This window comes from Salvelinus sp. IW2-2015, linkage group LG14 (assembly GCF_002910315.2).
Source record: "Salvelinus sp. IW2-2015 linkage group LG14, ASM291031v2, whole genome shotgun sequence".
Classification (NCBI taxonomy): Eukaryota; Metazoa; Chordata; class Actinopteri; order Salmoniformes; family Salmonidae; genus Salvelinus; species Salvelinus sp. IW2-2015.
Genome location: NC_036854.1, coordinates 4,861,754 through 4,882,698, shown reverse-complemented (window position 1 = coordinate 4,882,698; position 20,945 = coordinate 4,861,754). Strand labels below are relative to the sequence as shown.

Here is a 20,945-nt window from a genome sequence, read left to right as displayed (position 1 = left end):
CCAGCTGTCGTCGAAGCCCGTATTCATATGATGTCTCACAGTAAAGGAGGATTTAGATCAGAATGAATAAGATTACATGGACAAGACGGCCAGGTCACCTACATGGGACTCGAAAAAAGCCGACAGACCAACTGTTAAGGCTGAAAGCTATACAGTCCCAATCCTGAGAAGGTGAACACAGCTGCCTGTTCAGCACGGTACAACATGTTTAGACATCTGGTGACCACTGTGCCGTTCCTAACATTTATTGGAATGTTTCATCTGTACCTTTGCAATAAGCCACTCCTCAACAGATACTCAATCCTTGATTTAGTTGTAATGTGTGACGATAAGATGGGGTTTCAGCTTGAAGTACTTACTCATACCAGTAACTTTCCATTCGAAACAAAGGCGTTGGCTTGTCTTATTCATAATGCACACAGAACAGACTGGTTTTGACTTGTGTGTCCTCATCTGTGTGCTGTGTACAGTATGTCATCCTAACTACTGCTGCGACAATACGGCCACTCAAGTGTTCCTGTATTTCTCTTCTCATTTCCTGACATGGTTTTTTTTTTGAAAATGATTCATGTTATTTTCTTCAAMAGTGGTGCCTACCCTTCCGTGGTTCTATTGATTTTCAGTCAGTCTGAAGCCCTGCATCTATGTTGATCGTTAATTAAGTAAAAGGCCAGCAGGGCTTCCATTGGCAGTGATCTGGTTGAGTAACTGTTTAAGACTGAAATAGCTATGTTGTTTATTAAACAGAAGTGTCATTGCCCTTAAGGCAGGAAGTCAGAGGGAGACGGTGTGTGCATCCTAAAATGCATCCTAATCGCTTTATAGTGCACTACTTTTGACCAGGGCCCATAGGGGAATATGTAGTAAATTGGGTGCCATTTGGAACGCATCACACTGAATTCAAATTAGTTTGATCAGATGCACTCAATGTGTTTCCCATAAACCACTGCTCCTGTATTTACTTTATGCTCCATTCCCATCATTGATGGTATGTCCCATGTCCTTCAGATAAGATCTCCACTCGTATAAAAGTGTGTTTACTGTTGGACTTTCAGTCCCTTACGAATCTAGGAAGGAAACACTTACCTTGGATTGTTTGACTATGGCATTGAGCTGACACTTTGGCACATCTTTGCTAGGTCAGTAAATGGTAAAGCTGCTCTTTGTAAAAGTGTACATTTTTAAACTGTTTTTATGTATGTGCCACTGTGTGTGGGTTTACCGTTTAAATTTATTAGTGTGAATTTCAGTCAACAATTGAAGTGAGGGAGAAATTGAGCTAATATACTGTGGCCTAGCTCCAATGATCCATAAATATTGTACTGAATCTCTCCAAATGGTTCTTTATTGATCTATAGAATGAAGAAAAAAGTAAATAATGTCTCCAAGTGCAACAGTATATTGTACTATATACTAACAGTACACTTACAGGGAAGGATGCACGGTCATCTCACAACCAGATGGTTTCTGGTTGGACTGATACAACATAGATAAACATAGAATTGGACACAGATCGCACTTACACTACCAAACACAGACCGCATGTACACAAAAACTTATTTTCAAAATGACAACAAGGACATAGGATTTCGAAACACAAACAGGAACTCCGATTTTAATTTTCGAAGGGATCTGAGATTTCATTTTATGTTCATATCAGTTAGATTGGACAGCTCACAGAATGTCGCACATCTTATGAAGATAACAAGGAACAGACAACCAATAGTATGAACAAACAACAACAGCCCAGAACATTACTGTACATGCAAAATACAACACACTACATGATATTGTACGTCGGATCACAGTTAAGGGCCTTTATTCACAAAGAGTAACAGTGGTAAAATGAAGATAATATGGATAATACAGCTCTGTGACTGGGAGACTTTAAATACGGTTCCTGAGATTTAGCCTAAAGATTTGACCTAGGCCTAATATACTGTAGGAGTGTGTTTTTAAGTTGACATGTGTATTTTTAAGTTGATCAAGTGCCATGTCCATGACCCCGCGGGATATTTCCCACAGGAAAGTTTTTTTAATGCTTCCTAGTTGAGAATGTTAACAGCATCCAGAGACCAAACATCTGTAGAGAGTTAACAACACATGTTTGATTTGCACTGGGGTTGCTGAGTTGAAGCTGCTGTGGTGCTTGCTTCACTGTCTGTCCTCATTCAAATTGCATTCTTTTTTAATTTAACCCTTATTTTACCAGGTAAGTAGACTGAGAACATATTCTCATTTACAGCAACAACCTGAGGAATAGTTACAGGGAGAGGAGGGGGGATGAATGAGCCAATTGGAAGCTGATGGGGAGGATGAGGTGGCCATGATGGTGTGATTGGGAATTTAGCCAGGACACCGGGGTTAACACCCCTACTCTTACAATAAGTGCCATGGGATCTTCAATGACCACAGAGAATCAGGGCACCCATTTAACATCCCATCTGAAAGACAACACCTTACACAGGGCAATATCCCCAATCACTGCCCTGGGGCACTGGGATAGTTCTTTTGACTAGAGGAAAGGGTGCCTCCAACACCACGTCCAGCAGCATCTGGTCTCCCATCCAGGGACCGACCAGGACCAACCCTGTTTAGCTTCAGAGGCACGACAGCAGTGGAATACAGGGTGGTATGCTGCTGGCTAAAATGTAATGAAGGGGAGCTGCCAGATTGATGCAGCTCATTCTCTACATCTGGAGACCAGATGACTATGGGGTACCATTACTTACAGGGGCGTCATGCATCCCCAAAATCTGAAGGGGCACAAAGTAAGTGAGGATGCCGGAGGATGAGGGTGTGGGTGTGGGGGCGGAGGGGGTTAAGTTTGAGAATGTTGCCTTTTTCAAACACCTGAAACAGCCTTTTCCTGCAATCTAAAACCATAATCATTATGCTTAATCCTATGTAAAAAAAAATATGCACCTTTTTCTGCATATCTAAGCATACCTCTTTAGCTATCTGTATCCTCTTGACAGGTGTTTTTTTAGAGAAACTAAATATCCTCTAACGAGTCACAAACCCGGATCCGGGATCCCCCCATCAAAAAAGCAGACTAGCATAGCCTAGCCTAAAGCTACAGGGATATCATATAATAAAATGTTCATGAAATCACAAGTCCAAGACACCAAATGAAAGATACATATCTTGTGAATCCAGCCATCATTCCCGATTTTTTAAATGTTTTACAGGGAAGACACAATATGTATTTCTATTAGCTAACCACCATAGCAAAAGACACAACTTTTTTTTCCACAATTTTTTTCCTGCATAGGTAGCCATCACTAATTCGACCAAATAAAGATATAAATAGTCACTAACCAAGAAACAACTTCATCAGATGACAGTCTGATAACATATTTATTGTATAGCATGTTTTGTTAGAAAAATGTGCATATTTCAGGTATAAATCACAGTTCTACATTGCAGCTGCAATCTGAAATAGCGCTGAAGCAGCCAGAATAATTACAGAGACCAACGTCAAATACCTAAATACTCATCATGAAACATTTCTGAAAAATACACAGCGTACAGCAAATGAAAGCCCAACATCTTGCGAATCCAGCCAATATTTCAGATTTTTTAAGTGTTTTACAGCGAAAACACAATATAGCATTATATTAGCTTACCACAATAGCCAGAAACACAAGCAATTTACCAGCAGCAAAGGTTAGCGATCGTAACAATCCAGCAAAATAAATATAATTTTTGACTAACCTTGATATACTTCATCAGATGACAGTCCTGTAACATCATATTACACAATGCATATAGGTTTTGTTCGAAAATGTGCATATTTAGCAGCACAAATCGTGGTTATACAATGTGATTAGTAGCAACATTTCAGGCAATCTGGCCGGCGCCATCTTGGAGAGGCACCTAATCTAATCAATAAATAATCATAAACTTAACTAAAAAATACAGGTTGGACAGCAAATGAAAGATAMATTAGTTCTTAATGCAACCGCTGTGTTAGATTTTTAAATTAACGTTACTATGACATACAGGGTGCGTTATAGCGAGACCCCACCGAAATGAATGGAGGAGTAATCATTTTACATTTTTCCACAGAACAACGAATTAACATCATAAATAGTTCTTACTTTTTGAAGAGCTTCCATCAGAATCTTGGGCAAGTTGTCCTTTGTCCATAATAATCGTTGCTCGGCTGTAGAATGTCCTCTTCAACTTTGGAACTAGCAGCAAACGTTAGCTATGTGGCTCAGAGGTGTCCAACTGTTCATAGCGCAGCACAAAGAAAACTCAGAAAATCGAAATATACTCATGTAAACTGATATAACTCGGTTTAAAAAAACTACATTATGATGTTTTTAACGTATCTATATCGAAGAAAATCACAGCCGGATATATCTAACGCGATAACGTGAGCTTTTCAGAAAGCCATGCTGATGTCTGCCTTGCGTCATGGCGAATCTTGAAAAGGGTGCGCAACTCGTGCCAAGCCTATTTATATGGCCTCAGATCTGCCTAGAAACTCCATTCCAATTCTCATTGGTTACTGACATCCAGGGGGAGGTGCATGCAGTTCATGTCGACCCATAGGATACATACAGAGTTTTAAACTGATCCTAGAACAGTCAACATTTTCAGATTTTGGAGTTCCTGTCAGGAATTTCGCTGCCATACGACTTCTGTTTCACTCAGAGAAATAATTCAAACGGTTTTAGAAACTAGAGAGTGTTTTCTATCCAATAGTAATAATAATATGCATATTGTACGAGCAAGAATTGAGTACGAGGCAGTTTAATTTGGGGACGATATTTTACAAAGTTGAAACAGCACCCCCTGTAGTGACAAGAAGTTTAAGCTTCTCTGCATCTCTGCTAAAATCTGTGTAAAAGATTGAAAAGAATGTGTCTTATTCAGTACATTTAGTTATTGCTTGATTTTCTAAAGTATACCAAACCTTCCAGCAGACATGTGACTTAAAATAGTTAGACTAGCAAGCTGATCTAACTTGATTGATAGCCTGAAAGGGCTTATTGGTAGCTAGATATGAGGTTAGGAGATTGGGAACCTATCTGCGCTAGCTAAAGCCAACTTCATACAATTGCTAAGTGGCTAGTAGTATTACAGAGAATTTTGTTTATTTTTTTCAAAATGTTTTTTAACAGTACAAATCTGAGGGGGCATGTGTCCCTGTGCCCCCTATGGGCATGACGCCTCTGATTACTCAGTATAATCTGTAGCTTATAAAACAAAGAAATTCCAATAAACTGCTGCTTGCTGCGTTTTCCATTGAAACCTCCCCTGCAGAGCACTAATGCAGCGTGACAGCCCAGCGGTTGTTTGCTCGGCCAAAACAACAGAATCTCATCATAGTAAAAGGTCCCATTTAGCAGTAGGCCTATACCACATCCTAGAGTTCTGATCTAATCTATAGCAGAAAGTATCGCCTATATCAGATCACACTGAGCACTCTGTACCATATACATCTCTGTACTGTATTCCTACATTGAAAAGGGAAAAACAAGCATAGAAAAAACATTGTTTTGAATACCTCTTTGTCTATACTTCCAATGTGTTTATCTTGTGAAATGTCTTGGGGGGCAAATCAGCCCCTTGTGTAACCTTGAGGTAAATGCAGTGGTCCCAGCTGAGACCAGAAGTAGCCCTCATGGTTACAATACCATACTGTGCTAGACAGTACTCCCCTGGAACACTGGACAACAACATCACATACTGTAGAATCACTATCACTAAATCATATCTGTTGTTTTGAGATTGAAATGGAATTGATGACCGTAATAGGAAAAAAATCAAAAGCCACTCGCACATCTGAGCTAACTTTTTTGCAGGTGCATGGTAACAAATCAAATCAAATCAAACTTTATTTGTCACATGTGCCGAATACAACATGTTTAGACCTTACCGTGAAATGCTTACTTACAAGCCCTTAATAGTTGAATAAGATACGAAATAATAAGCTAAAGCTCTGACGAAGGCCTTGTGGTCGATACGTAAAGCTTATTAAAGAGCAGTGATGCTATCAAGAGCAGTGTGCGGGTTTCTTCTTTTTTCTCATGACCCGTAATAAGGAAATGTAAGCTCATATTTAGTTTAGAGTGATCAACACAATGTTTAGAGTTTCACTAGACTTGATGCTGAATGTTATGGATGAGAGAGATTACTGAAGGTCCAGGTACAAGGACTGAGGACACACTGATTATTCACTATTCACTGAGGACACACTGATTATTCACTGCACTGTATTGATGACATTCTGTGAACACTATTTGATAATCTAATCAGTTCACAACTGCTCAGAGAAGGCCGGTTTGACATGTTCTCTGCTTCTGTGCTGGATGGTATCCCTTTTGCAACTTGTAATAGACCGGATTGATTTTTGATTGACTTATGACTGCTCTCCTTTTTATTCAACTGTAAACTCCTATTACAATGACAATTTTTTGATATTACATTTGATATCATAGAAAATGTTCCACCAATCAAAAATTGTGTTTTGTCCCTGCAATCTCCCCTACGGTCTCTCTAACGCAGCTTCTACAACTCAACCTCATACCATACTACCTACCTGGTAGGTAGGTACCCTCCACTAAGTTGAATATTTATTTTTAATAGGCAAGTCAGTTAAGAACAAATTGTTATTTACAATGATGGCCCACCAGGGAACAGTGCCTTGTTCAGGGGGAGAACAACAGATTTTTACCATGTCAGCTCGGGGATTCAATCCAGCAACCTTCCAGTTACTGGCCCAACACTCTAACCACTAGCTACCTGCCACCCCAAGAACATCCTACACAACTCTGCCGTCCCACTAACGTCACACTGTGACTTTTCTTATACCCTTCAACAAACATCCAGTCATTTCTGTGAATACGGGAAATGCAGATGGACTTCCAGCTGTGTCCTGTCTTGTCAGGATGACATCACTGGGTGTCTTCTATTCTCAGGCTAGTTAGTGACAGGAAGAAGACATAGTGCATGATGATAGCAAGGCCTGAGTGGTCTTGCGTAAGGCGTCCTTCTGAAATAATCCATTAAGTTAAGTGTTTACATGTTAGAATGATTCAAACAGGCCTGCTTTTGGCTCCCTACCCTATTACACACATGGACAAAAAAAGAGATGCTATGGAAGTGAAACAAAGTGATGTTGAAAAAAATATTAAAAGGCTGAATGAATAGACAAAATATATATTTTATGATCGTCTTTTGTCTTTGTTGGAACTTTTCCTGTGTTTATGGGCGCAAGCGTTGGTGGTAGGGGTGTATAAGATACACACAGCTGTTCAATAGCTTTGCTTCCTCACTTTAGCCGCCTCTGCTGCCTACTATGCTCACAAACAACACAGTGCTTCAACTAAACTGATAGTCTAAACCACCAACTCACAATCCGCCTGCACCCCCTCCCATTCTCTTCTCAGGAAGTTCAAGGATTCATCATGCTATGAAAAACCTTAGATGCTCATAACAAAAGGATGTGCTCTGTCAAATATGGTAAGATGATATCCAGACCAGAAGAGTGTTGTAAAATATTTGTATTATTCATCTGTGACTCTTCGTGTGAAAGTCACACAAGCCAAACATTACCAGATTCATACTGAGTTAGAATAATGTGTTTTTGTAATTTGAAAGAAGGGCAAAATATTATATTTCCTAATTAAACTTATTTTGGGTTTGAGCGGCATCCTTTGGAGCAGTGGTTCGCAACCTTTTGGGTTACTGTACCACTAACTGAATTTTGCTCTGCCCGGAGTCCCCCTGAAGTACACCCTCATGTGCACTTATTAACCAGTAAGCCTATCGTCTCATGAGTCTTCGCATGTACCCCTTGTGGATAGGCCAAGTACCCCTGGTTGGTAAACACTGCTTTAGAGCATCCTTTGATCCTCATAATAATGAGAAGAATGAGGAGACACAGCACCATGTGGCAAAGTTTACAAATTGCACAATGACACAGAAACCTAACATCCTCTCTGAAGTTTACAATTCTCGAGAAAGGGCTTGTGAGTCGTAATGATGGCCGGGGAACCAGGATTGACCCAGTAACTGGAAATGAATCTGCTCTGGATCTCAAATTCAATGGCAGACAGATATAGTTGGGAGGTTTTGGAGGAATCTACAGTCATGGCCAAAAGTTTTGAGAATGACACAAATATAAATTTTCACAAAGTCTGCTGCCTCAGTTTGTATGATAGCAATTTGCATATACTCCAGAATGTTATGAAGAGTGATCAGATGAATTGCAATTAATTGCAAAGTCCCTCTTTGCCATGCAAATGAACTGAATCCCCCAAAAACATTTCCWCTGCATTTCAGCCCTGCCACAAAAGGACCAGCTGACATCATGTCAGTGATTCTCTTGTTAACACAGGTGTGATTGTTGACGAGGACAAGGCTGGAGATCACTCTGTCATACTGCTTGAGTTCGAGTATCACACAGACTGGAAGCTTCAAGAGGAGGGTGGTGCTTGGAATCATTGTTCTTTTCTGTCAACCACGGTTACCTGCAATGATGACGTGCCGTCATCATTGCTTTGCCACAAAAGGGCTTCACAGGCAAGGATATTGCTGCCAGTAAATGCACCTAAATCAACCATTTATCGATCATCAAGAACTTCAAGGAGAGTGGTTCAATTGCTGTGAAGAAGGCTTCAGGGCGCCAAGAAAGTTCAGCAAGCGCAGGACCGTCTCCACTAAGTTGATTCAGCTGCAGGATCGGGGCACACACCAGTACAGAGATTGCTCAGGAATGGCAGCAGGCAGGTGTGAGTGCATCTGCACGCACAGTGAGGTGAAGACTTTTGGAGGAAGGTCTGGTGTCAAGAAGGGCAGCAAAGAAGCCACTTCTCTCCAGGAAAAACATCAAGGGACAGACTGATATTCTGCAAAAGGTACAGGGATTGGACTGCTGAGGACTGGGGTAAAGTCATTTTCTCTGATGAATCCCTTTCCGATTGTTTGGGACATCCGGAAAAAAAGCTTGTCCGGAGAAGACAAGGTGAGCACTACCATCAGTCCTGTGTCATACCAACAGTAAAGCATCCTGAGACCATTCATGTGTGGGGTTGCATCTCAGCCAAGGGAGTGGGCTCACTCACAATTTTGCCTAAGAACACAGCCATGAATAAAGATGGTACCAACACATCCTCCGAGAGCAACTTCTCAACCATCCAGGAACAGTTTGGTGACAAACAATGCCTTTTTCCCAGCATGATGGAGCCCATTGCCATTAGGCAAAAGTGATAACTAAGTGGCGTCAGGGAACAAAACATAAATATTTTGGTCCATGGGCAGGAAACTCCCAGACCTTAATCCCATTGAGAACTTGTGGTCAATCCTCAAGAGGCGGGAGGCAAACAACCCCACAAATTCTGACAAACTCCAAGCATTGATTATGCAAGAATGGGCTGCCATCAGTCAGGATGTGTCCCAGAAGTTAAATTGAAGCATGCCAGGGTGGATTGCAAAGGTCTTGAAAAGAAGGGTCGACACTGCAAAATATTGACTCTTGCATCAACTTCATGTAATTGTCAATAAAAGCCTTTGACACTTATGAAATGCTTGTAATTATACTTCTATGTAACATCTGACAAAAATATATCTAAAGACACTGAAGCAGCAAACTTTTGTGGAAATTAATATTTGTGTCATTCTCAAAACTTTGGCCACGACTGTAACAGGTAGGTCGTGATCACTATCATCCTATCATGAGGGAGAAAAGAATCAGTAAGAAATGGATATTTGGAAAAGTTGAGTGGTGTCAGTTTCAAGAGTTGAGTGAACAGAAGCTGTCTCGGTAGACTTAATTCAGATATAGCAACAGTCAATGACGGAATAATAGGAGCAATAGGTAGGGGCCTCAAGGCAGGTGATTCTATGGGTACATAGGGGAGAAGAGTAAGCGCAGTCCCCTGGTGGAGTGAAGGGTGTAGAGAAGCAGTGAAGAGTAGGAACAGCGCTTTCAGAATGTTGATAAGGTCCCATAATTACCAGCACCTGTTTCAGTATAAACAAGCACAAGCAGTAGTAAGGAGGATCATTAGGACAGCTAAGAGGGAGTATTGGCGCTGGTTCTGGTGAAACATAGGCAGGGCCACTCCTGTGGGAGAGGTATGATTAAAAGGATGAGTTGGGTCAGAAGAGATTGGGATCTCCCTGTAAGTGGGGGGGATTGTTGCAGTGAGAGATGTGGAGAAGGCAGAGATGTCAGCCCAGGTATTTGTGAAGGTGCACAGCTCAAATAATCTGACAGAAGAGGGGCAGCATGGAGGAGAGAGAGGGTCAGAGGAGAACATCCGGGGTTCCTGGATCAGAAAGAGATGGTGGGGGATACATTGAATGGCCTTTTTACGTTGGCTGAGATGAAGAGTGCATTAGCTAAAGCTGGGGTAACATCTCCTGGGAAGGATGAGATGTGTTACATCATGATTGCTCATCTCAGTGACACTGCAATGGGGAAAGTATTGGGCCTTTATAATAAGGTGAGGCGGAAAGGGAAACTGCCTGAAAGTTGGAAGCAGGCGGTAGTTGTGCCAATACAGAAACCTGGGAAAGACCCTACGTCCTTCAAGCTATAGGCCGCGTTGACATCTCACGTATGTAAACTTATGGAAAGGATGATAACGGAAAGGCTGACTTGCTTTCTGGAGAGTAAAGGACTAATGTCACCAGATCAGAGTGGGTTCACGAAAGACAGGGGTATGATGGATCCTGTACTGTGCCTTTAGTCAGTCAAACGGAAGGCACAGGCAAATAAGGAGATGGTGGTAGCCGTTTTCTTTGATGTAGAGATGTCTTATGATATGATGTGGAACGAATGCCTACTTATCAAGCTGGATAACATGGGGGTTGGAGGAAGGGTTTTTAACTGGATAAAGGATTTTATTTTTGGGCGATCAATACAAGTGAGGGTGGGGAGCTCTATGTTAGAAAGCTGTGAGGTGGATAATGGTATCCCCCAGGGAAGTGTCATTAGTCCTTTGTTGTTCTCCATTATGATTGACGACGTATTCTCTCAGGTGAGACCTGATATTGGGAGGTCATTGTTTGCGGATGATGGAGTGCTGTGGATAGAGGGAGAAATATTACCTATACAGCCAGAAGAGTTCAAGAAGCGATTAGGGAAGTAGAGTAGTGGTCCATCAGGTGGGGCTTCAAGTTTGCAGTTGAGAAAACACAGACTGTGTTTTTTTCTAGAAGGAAGGTTGGGGAGGAAATATACCTGAAGCTGTATGGAATGAATTTGGAGAGGGTGGGAGTGGTTTAGGTTCCTGGGGGTCTGGTTTGACACTCGAATGACTTGGGCGGAGCATATTAACAGAGTAGTTGTCAAAGCAAGGAAAATATTGGATGTGATGCGTTGCTTGTCAGGAATGGAGAGGGGGTAGATAGAATGGTGTTTAAAATGATATATATAGCGCTGTTAAAGTCATCAGTGGATTATGGAAGTATAGCATATGGATCATAAAGCTAGCTGTTATCCARTCCCAAGCMCTAAGAATATGATGTGGAGCACTCAGGACCTCCCGGTGGCAGCGATGCAGGTAGTGTTGGGAGAGATGCCGGTAAAGTTAAGAAGACAACCGCTAGCCATGACATATTGGGTAAATCTACAAGGACATAAGGTCACACATCCGAAAAAAAGGTGCTCCGAGGGTGTTGGGAACATGGACAAAATCTGAATACAAGCTTTGGCTGGATAGGCAATTGCATGGCGAGAGAGATGGGGTTGTTTGGGAGGGAGTTTAGTCCCTCTGTGCTTCTTCCTGCTGTCCCACCTTTGTTTCTCCCTCAACCACTGATAGATCTATGGTTGCTTGAGAGGGTAAGGGATGTTGAGGAAGGAGTAGATTCAGTTGTAAGTGAACATTTAAGAACACAATACTATGCTTTTTTAATATACTCACAGATGGATCTAAGGATCTATATCTCTCTCGTCATTACTCAATGCCTAGGTTAACCTAGGTCAGTCCCTGGATGGGAGACCAGGTGCTGCTGGAAGTGGTGTTGGAGGGCCAGTAGGAGGCACTCTTTCCTCTGGTCTAAACAAAGATCCCAATGCCCCAGGGCAGTGATTGGGGACACTGCTCTGTGTAGGGTGCCGTCTTTCGGATGGGACGTTAAACGGGTGTCCTGACTCTCTGAGGTCATTAAAGATCCCATGGCACTTATCGTAAGAGTAGGGGTGTTAACCCCGGTGTCCTGGCTAAATTCCCAATCTGGCCCTTAACCATCACGGTCACCTAATAATCCCCAGTTTACAATTGGCTCATTCATCCCCCTCCTCTCCCCTGTAACTATTCCCCAGGTCGTTGCTGCAAATGAGAACGTGTTCTCAGTCAACTTACCTGGTAAAATAACGGTGAAATAAAAAATAAATAAAAAAAACCTCCAATGTACTCACATCCTACCATACTTCTGTCTGTACATTATGCCTTGAATCTATTCTATCTCGCCCAGAAACCTGCTCCTTTTACTCTCTGCTCTGAACGCACTGGACGACCAGTCCTGATTGCCTTTAGCCGTGCCCTTATCCTACTCCTCCTCTGTTCCTCTGATGATGTAGAGGTTAATCCAGGCCCTGCAGTACCTAGCTCCACTCCTACTCACCAGGTGCTCTCATTTGTTGACTTCTGTAACCGTAAAAGCCTTGGTTTCATGCACGTTAACATTAGAAGCCTCCTCCCTAAGTTTGTTTTATTCACTGCTTTAGCACACTCTGCCAACCCTGATGTCCTAGCCGTGTCTGAATCCTGGCGGTGTTGCAATCTACTGCAGAGATAGCCTGCAGTGTTCTGTCTTACTATCCAGGTCTGTACCCAAACAATTCGAGCTTCTACTTTAAAAAATCCACCTTTCCAGAAACAAGTCTCTCACTGGTGCCACTTGCTATAGACCATCCTCTGCCCCCAGCTGTGCCCTGGACACCATATGTGAATTGATTTCCCCCCATCTATCTTCAGAGCTCGTGCTGCTAGGTGACCTAAACTGTGACATGCTTAACACCCCGGCCATCCTGCAATCTAAGCTTGATGCCCTCAATCTCACACAAATTATCAATGAACCCACCAGGTACAACCACAAATCCGTAAACACGGGCACCCTCATAGATATCATCCTAACCAACTTGCCCTCCAAATACACCTCCGCTGTTTTCAACCAAGATCTCAGCAATCACTGCTTCATTGCCTGCATCCGTAATGGGTCTGCGGTCAAATGACCACCCCTCATCACCGTCAAACGCTCCCTAAAACACTTCAGCGAGCAGGCCTTTCTAAATGACCTGGCCCGGGTATGCTGGAAGGATATTGACCTCATCCCGTCAGTAGAGGATGCCTGGTTATTCTTTAAAAGTGCCTTCCTCACCATCTTAAATAAGCATGCCTCATTCAATTTTTTGTTTAACCAGGAACAGATATAGCCCTTGGTTCTCTCCAGACCTGACTGCCCTTGACCAGCACAAAAACATCCTGTGGCGTTCTGCATTAGCATCGAACARCCCCCGTGATATGCAACTTTTCAGGGAAGTTAGGAACCAATATACATAGGCAGTAAGGAAAGCTAAGGCTAGCTTTTTCAAGCGAAATTTGCATCCTGTAGCACAAACTAAAAAAWRTTCTGAGACACTGTAAAGTCCATGGAGAATAAGAGCACCTCCTCCCAGCTGCCCACTGCTCTGAGGCTAGGAAACACTGTCACCACCGATAAATCGATAATCGACTATAATTGAGAATTTCATAACCATTTTTCTCCGGCTGGCCAGCTTCACCTGCTACCCTACCCCGATCAACAGCCCCTCCACCCCCCCACAGGCAACCTCGCACCAGCCTCGCCCCACTTCTCCTTCACACCAATCCAGATAGTGATGTTCTGCAAGGTGTTGCAAATCTGGACCCCTAACAAATCAGCCCGGGCGTAGACAATCTCGAACCCTCTCCTTTCTAAATGATTTGCCGAAATTGTTGGCAAACTATCTATTACTAGGCTTGGTTCCACCTCCCTTTCGTATCGTATGAGAATTCCCATGATAGATGGAAAGCTGCCGTAGCTCACCCTCCCTTTTTCAAGGGGGAGACACTCTCGACCCAAACTGCTACAGACCTATATCTATTCTAACCCTCCTTCTGGTAAGGTCTCTCGAACGCCAAGTTTAACAAATTACCGACCATTTCAAATGCCACCGTCACCTTCTCTGCTATGACATCTGGTTTCAGAGCTGGTGCATTGGTGCACCTCAGCCAACGCTCAAGGTACTAAAACGATATATAACCGCCATCGATAAGAGACATTATGTGGCAGAGTATTCATCGACCTGGCTAAGCAAATCCAGATAGCTGATGTTCTGCAAGTGTTGCAAAATCTGGACCCCTACAAATCAGCCGGGCTAGACAATCTGAACCCTCTCTTTCTAAAATTATTTGCCGAAATTGTTGCAACTATTATTACTAGCTTGTTCAACCTCTCTTTCGTATCGTATGAGATTCCCATAGATTGGAAAGCTGCCGTAGTCACCCCCTTTTTCAAAGGGGGAGACACTCTCGACCCAAACTGCTACAGACCTATATCTATTCTACCCCTGCCTTTCTAAGTCTTCGAACGCCAAGTTAACAAATTACCGACCATTTCAAATCCCACCGTACCTTCTCTGCTATGACATCTGGTTTCAGAGCTGGTCATGGGTGCACCTCAGCCACGCTCAAGGTACTAAACGATATCATAACCGCCATCGATAAGAGACATTACTGTGCAGCCGTATTCATCGACCTGGCTAAGCAAATCCAGATAGCTGATGTTCTGCAAGTGTTGCAAAATCTGGACCCCTACAAATCAGCCGGGCTAGACAATCTGAACCTCTCTTTCTAAAATATTTGCCGAAATGTTGCAACTATTATTACTAGCTTGTTCAACCTCTCTTTCGTATCGTATGAGATTCCCATAGATGAAAGCTGCCGTAGTCACCCCCTTTTCAAAGGGGGAGACACTCTCGACCCAAACTGCTACAGACCTATATCTATTCTACCCTGCCTTTCTAAGGTCTTCAAACGCCAAGTTAACAAATTACCGACCATTTCAAATCCCACCGTACCTTCCTGCTATGACATCTGTTTCAGAGCTGGTCATGGGTGCACCTCAGCCACGCTCAAGGTACTAACGATATCATAATACCATCATCGATAAGAGACATTACTGTGCAGCCGTATTCATCGACCTGGCTAAGCTTTCGACTCTGTCAATCAGAACATTCTTATTGGCAGACTCAACAGCCTTGGTTTCTCAAATGATTGCCTCGCCTGGTTCACCAACTACTTCTCTGATAGAGTTCAGTGTGTCAAATCGGAGGCCTGTTGTCCGGACCTCTGGCAGCCTCTATGGGGTGACACAGGTTCTCGGCCGACTCTCTTCTCTGTATACATCAATGATGTTGCTCTTGCTGCTGGTGATTCTTTGATCCACCTCTGCGCAGACGACACCATTCTGTATACCTCTGCCTTCTTTGGACACTCTGTTAACTAACCTTCAATGTCATACAACTCTCCTTCCGTGGCCTCCAACTGCTCTTAAATGCAAGTAAAACTAAATGCATGCTCATCAACTGATCGCTGCCCGCACCTGCCTTCCCGTCCAGCATCACTACTCTGGACGGTTCTGACTTAGAATATGTGGACAAACTATAAATACCTAGGTGTCTGGTTAGACTGTAAACTCTCTGTCCAGACTCACATTAAACATCTCCAATCCAAAATAAATCTAGAATCGGCTTCCTAATTCGCAGCAAAGGATCCTTCACTCATGCTGCCAAACATACCCTCGTAAAACTGACTATCCTACCAATCCTCGACTTCGGCGATGTAATTTACAAAATAGCCTCCAACACTCTACTCAACAAATTGGATGCAGTCTATCACAGTGCCATCCGTTTTGTCACCAAAGCCCCATATACTACCCACCACTGCGACCTGTATGCTCTTGTTGCTGGCCCTCGCTTCATATTCGACGCCAAACCCCTGGCTCCAGGTCATCTACAAGTCTCTGCTAGGTAAAGCCCCGCCTTATCTCAGCTCACTGGTCACCATAGTAGCACCCACCCGTAGCACACGCTCCAATAGGTATATCTCACTGGTCACCCCCAAAGCCAATTCTTCCTTTGGCCGCCTTTCCTTCCAGTTCTCTGCTGCAAATGACTGGAACGTTCTGCAAAATCACTAAAGCTGGAGACTCTTACCTCCCTCACTAGCACCAGCTGTCAGAGCAGCTCACAGATCACTGCACCTGTACATAGCCCATCTGTAAATAGCCCATCCAATCTACCTCATCCCCATACTGTATTTATTTATTTATCTTAGTCCTTTGCACCCAAGTATCTCTACTTGCACATCTACCAATTTTTTGTTATTGCTATGTTGTAATTACTTCGCCATCATGGCCTATTTATTGCCTTACCTCCCTTATCCTACCTTATTTGCACATGCTGTAAATAGACTTGTCTACTGTATTATTGATTGTATGTTTGTTTATTCCATGTGTAACTCTGTGTTGTTGTATGTGTCGATCTGCTTTGCTTTATCTTGGCCAGGTCGCAGTTGCAAATGAGAACTTGTTTCAACTAGGCTACCTGGTTAAATAAAGGTGAAATAAATAAATAAATAATACAAATAATAATGAAAAGGACCCAAAATAGAGAGGACAGGAGCAGCTTTAGTGTTCCTGAGTTAAGGTGTCAGTGACAAAAAGAGCAACGATCATTTATCTGTTTACACAATGGAGTTGTTGGTCATACTATTGGCTGCAGTGTGTGTGGAGGAGGTGAGGCTAGACAGGGTAGTCATCTGCTCTGACTTCTGTGCAGCACTGATTCATTTGTACAGCTTACATTCATTTGTGTCACAGAGCAGACAGGATCTATTGTATGAGGTTTTGCAGTGCTTGTATAGGGTGAAACAGATGGAGATATTTGTGATGTTCCTCTGGGTACCAGCTCATGTGGGAGTAGAGGGGAATGAGGAAGTGGATATTATTGCCAAGCAGGCTCTTAACATCCTAATGTTGAGATGGAATTGTCCATCAGTAAAACAGAAGCCAAGGGATTAATAAGAACAGTGGTTAAAAATAAGTGGCAAGAGTTGTGGAACAAGGAGAGAAAGGGAAGACACCTGTATAAGATCCAGGAAAAGGTGGGGACAGGGAGGTCCTCAGGCGAGAGAAAAGGGAGGAAAGTGTAGTCACAAGGCTGAGACTGGACACAGAAGGCCCACTGTCTCTGGTTCACACCCAGTCCAGTTGGAGGCGGTAATGCACCTTAAAGTTGGTTGCCAACCGCCATATAAAATCCACAGAAGAAGAAGTAGAAGAAGAAATGTTTACAATTCCATAATTCATAGAGGCAAAATGGCTGACACCAGAGAAAAGGGACTTCAAGATTACAGAAAAAGATTACTTGAACATAAAGAGATTGTGGACGTTTAAAAGAGTGTAAGTGATGTATTAGCTTGTCTTTGCCAATATTTCAGAATAATACACATAAAAGGGTTATCTAACTAAAATAACCAACATGACCAGTTAGCTAATCGGTTGTTGGCTAACTCGCTTTGTCATGCAGAGAGTTGGCCATAGAAATGAATGGTCATGACAACCGGCTAACGCGTTAGCAAAATGCTAGCTACCAAACGTTGCAGTTAACCGTATATTGAAGTGTATTCGCTGTGCTTAGCAAGCTATTTAACCTGCTATTTGCCAAGACCGCTAGCTAACAATAGTAGTTAGAATTTAACTTGAACATTAAAACATAAACAAATGATCAGCTAACGTTAGCTAACAGAGACAAGCCCTACCTTCTAGCAAAGTTAACTAGCTTGCTAACGTTACATAGCTTGATTTCAACTTGTATCCTGTGTTTTCAGTGAGGGAACAGCTCAAGGAACAGACAAAACAATATGAAAAATCTGAAAATGACCTGAAGGCCTTAAAAGTGTTGGTCAGGTAAAATTGTGTATCCACACAACATGATTTATTGATAAGAATAGTGTGCTAAAATTGTCTCCTTATCATAAAGAATGGATTTTAACTGCAACTTCTTGTAATACTTATGCAGATTGTCGGTGAAGTGCTCAACAGCTGACAGAGGAGAAATGTAAGTTGTAACATTACAATCGTCCTATGACTCATTATATACCTAGGTCATATAGGTCTGACCCTTGGCATTACATATTATGTCATGTTCATCTCTTCCTGTCTTCAGTCATTGTCAAGGCAACCAATGGACCTCGCTATGTTGTTGGCTGCCGCAGACAAGTAAGTCTTGAGCCATGACGTGCCCTTGTATCATCAGCATTTATTTACTTTCAGTGAGTGTAAGTGTCACCTCTCCATGATTGTAATGGAGCTCATCTATCTGTCATTTTCACACAGCTGGATAAATCGCAGTTCAACCAGGCACAAGAGTGGCCTGGACATGACCACCCTCACCATTATGAGGTAGGCACTGTACACGCACGCATGCTCAAAATCCTAACACACCACACACACACAGCCATTGAGCAACTGTCAATTCAGTCTACTGAAACAAAATGTTCCAAGTAAAAGGTATGTCAGCCTTAAATGTTGCTGGTGATGGCAGTTAACATGTCCCTTCCCACCACCTCAGATATCTGCCCAGAGAGGTGGACCCCTTGGTGTACAACATGTCCCATGAAGACCCAGGCAGCATCTCCTACTCAGAGATCGGTGGCTTGGCCGAGCAGATCCGTGAACTGAGAGAGGTACTTCTTGCACATCCTACATTACACTTATCAAATCAAATCAAATCAAATTTTATTAGTCACATACACATGGTTAGCAGATGTTAATGCGAGTGTAGCGAAATGCTTGTGCTTCTAGTTCCGACAATGCAGTAATAACCAACAGTAATCTAACCTAACAATTCCACACTACTACCTTACACACACACACAAAGTGTAAAGGGATAAGAATATGTACTAAAGATATATAATGAGTGGTGGTACAGAACGGCATGGCAAGATGCAGTAGATGGTATAGAGTACGGTATATACGTATGAGATGAGTACTGTAGGGTATGTAAACATAAAGTGGCATAGTTTAAAGTGGCTAGTGGTACATGTATTGCATAAAGATGGCAAGATGCAGTAGATGATATAGAGTACAGTATATACATATGAGATGGGTAATGTAGGGTATGTAAACATTGTATTAAGTGGCATTGCTTAAAGTGGCTAGTGGTACATTTTTACATAATTTCCATCAATTCCCATTTTTAAAGTGGCTGGAGTTGAGTCAGTATGTTGGCAGCGGCCGCTAAATGTTAGTGGTGGCTGTTTAACAGTCTGATGGCCTTTGAGATAGAAGCTGTTTTTAGTCTCTCGGTCCCGGCTTTGTTGCACCTGTACTGACCTCGCCTTCTGGATGATAGCGGGGTGAACAGGCAGTGGTTGGGTGGTTGTTGTCCTTGATGATCTTTATGGCCTTCCTGTGACATCGGGTGGTGTAGGTGTCCTGGAGGGCAGGTAGTTTGCCCCTGGTGATGCGTTCTGCAGACCTCACTACCCTCTGGAGAGCCTTACGGTTGTGGCGGAGCAGTTGCCGTACCAGGCGGTGATACAGCCCGACAGGATGCTTCGATTGTGCATCTGTAGAAGTTTGTGAGTGCTTTTGGTGACAAAGCCGAATTTCTTCAGCTCCTGAGGTTGAAGAGGCGCTGCTGCGCCTTCTTCACAACGCTGTCTGTGTGGGTGGACCAATTCAGTTTGTCCGTGATGTGTACACCGAGGAACTTAAAACTTTCCACCTTCTCCACTACTGACCCGTCGATGTGGATAGGGGGGTGACTTATGATATTCTTAGAAAAATGGGGGTACAATGTTTTTCCTGAGCCAGTCAGGTTTTATATATGACCTTCCCCTGTGTTCCAGGTGATTGAGCTGCCCTGACCAACCCTGAGCTATTCCTGAGGGTGGGGATTATCCCTCCAAAGGGCTGCCTGCTCTACGGACCTCCAGGTAAGTCACTATCTAGCAGGATTTCACTCTAGACCGAGGCTGAATCTCAAGTGTTTCCTTGATTTCTCATGTCTTGATTCCTTCACCTACTCTCACAAACACATTGGATGAGAATATCTAAGGTCACGCCCTCGCACCTTCTCCTCCAATTGTTTTGAGAAGGTCGTCCAGGAATAAAGGGTGCTGCAAATCACAGAAAGACTTTTGAGATTCACCCTGAATAATGCAAATAAGTTACGTCACTGAGGTCCTGAGGGTTTATTTCATAGATTTTCTTTATGCATTTATCTTTTTGATTAGGCACCGGAAAGACTCTTCTGGCCAGAGCGGTGGCCAGTCAGATGGACTGTAACTTCCTCAAGGTGACTAGTAGGCTACACTTTTGTTTAACTCCACTGGCCTTTTTGACTCTCTTCACCATTCTTTAAAAAACTTGCGACACTGTTGTACCCTGTGGCAGGTTGTGTCCGCTCCATTGTGGTAAGTACATTTGGAGAGAGCGCGCCAGGCTCATCGGGAGATGTTCAACTACGCCAGGGACCACACCAACCCTGCATAATCTTTATGGATGAGATAGACGCCATCGGTGAGCATCCTGAGCTGTAGCCTGGCCCCAGATCAGTTTGCACTGCATAGCCAACTGCTATGGTCGTTGTCAACCAGTTGGCTATACAGCACAAACAGTTTCTGGGTCCAGGCTAAGCATTCTGAACCCTGGCCATATCAATTCCTTCTCCTTTTGCTCAGCATTGTGTGCAGTGTCTGGGAACTGGGAATGTGTTGTAATTTAAATACTTGTTTTTCTCTCCAAGGTGGCCGAAGGTTCAGAGGGCACGTCAGCTGACAGAGAGATCCAGAGGACTCTGATGGAGGTAAAATGAGCGACCATAACACTTAGATATGTTACATAGAATTGATATTGTTCAACAAACGTTGCTTTCTATGAGAAAC

General features: G+C 43.0%; 2 long non-coding RNA genes across 2 annotated transcripts; both read left to right on the top strand.

Annotated features, from left to right (window-relative positions):
- The first annotated feature begins 18,070 nt into the window (after positions 1–18,070).
- Positions 18,071–18,410, top strand: LOC111973313 (uncharacterized). The gene is made up of 3 exons (XR_002878553.2): positions 18,071–18,112; positions 18,221–18,273; positions 18,391–18,410. It is a non-coding gene; the product is annotated as an uncharacterized lncRNA (long non-coding RNA).
- LOC111973312 (uncharacterized) lies at positions 18,409–20,358 on the top strand. Its single transcript, XR_002878552.2, has 4 exons — positions 18,409–18,456; positions 18,626–18,740; positions 19,908–19,994; positions 20,295–20,358. It is a non-coding gene; the product is annotated as an uncharacterized lncRNA (long non-coding RNA).
- The last annotated feature ends 587 nt before the right edge of the window (positions 20,359–20,945 follow it).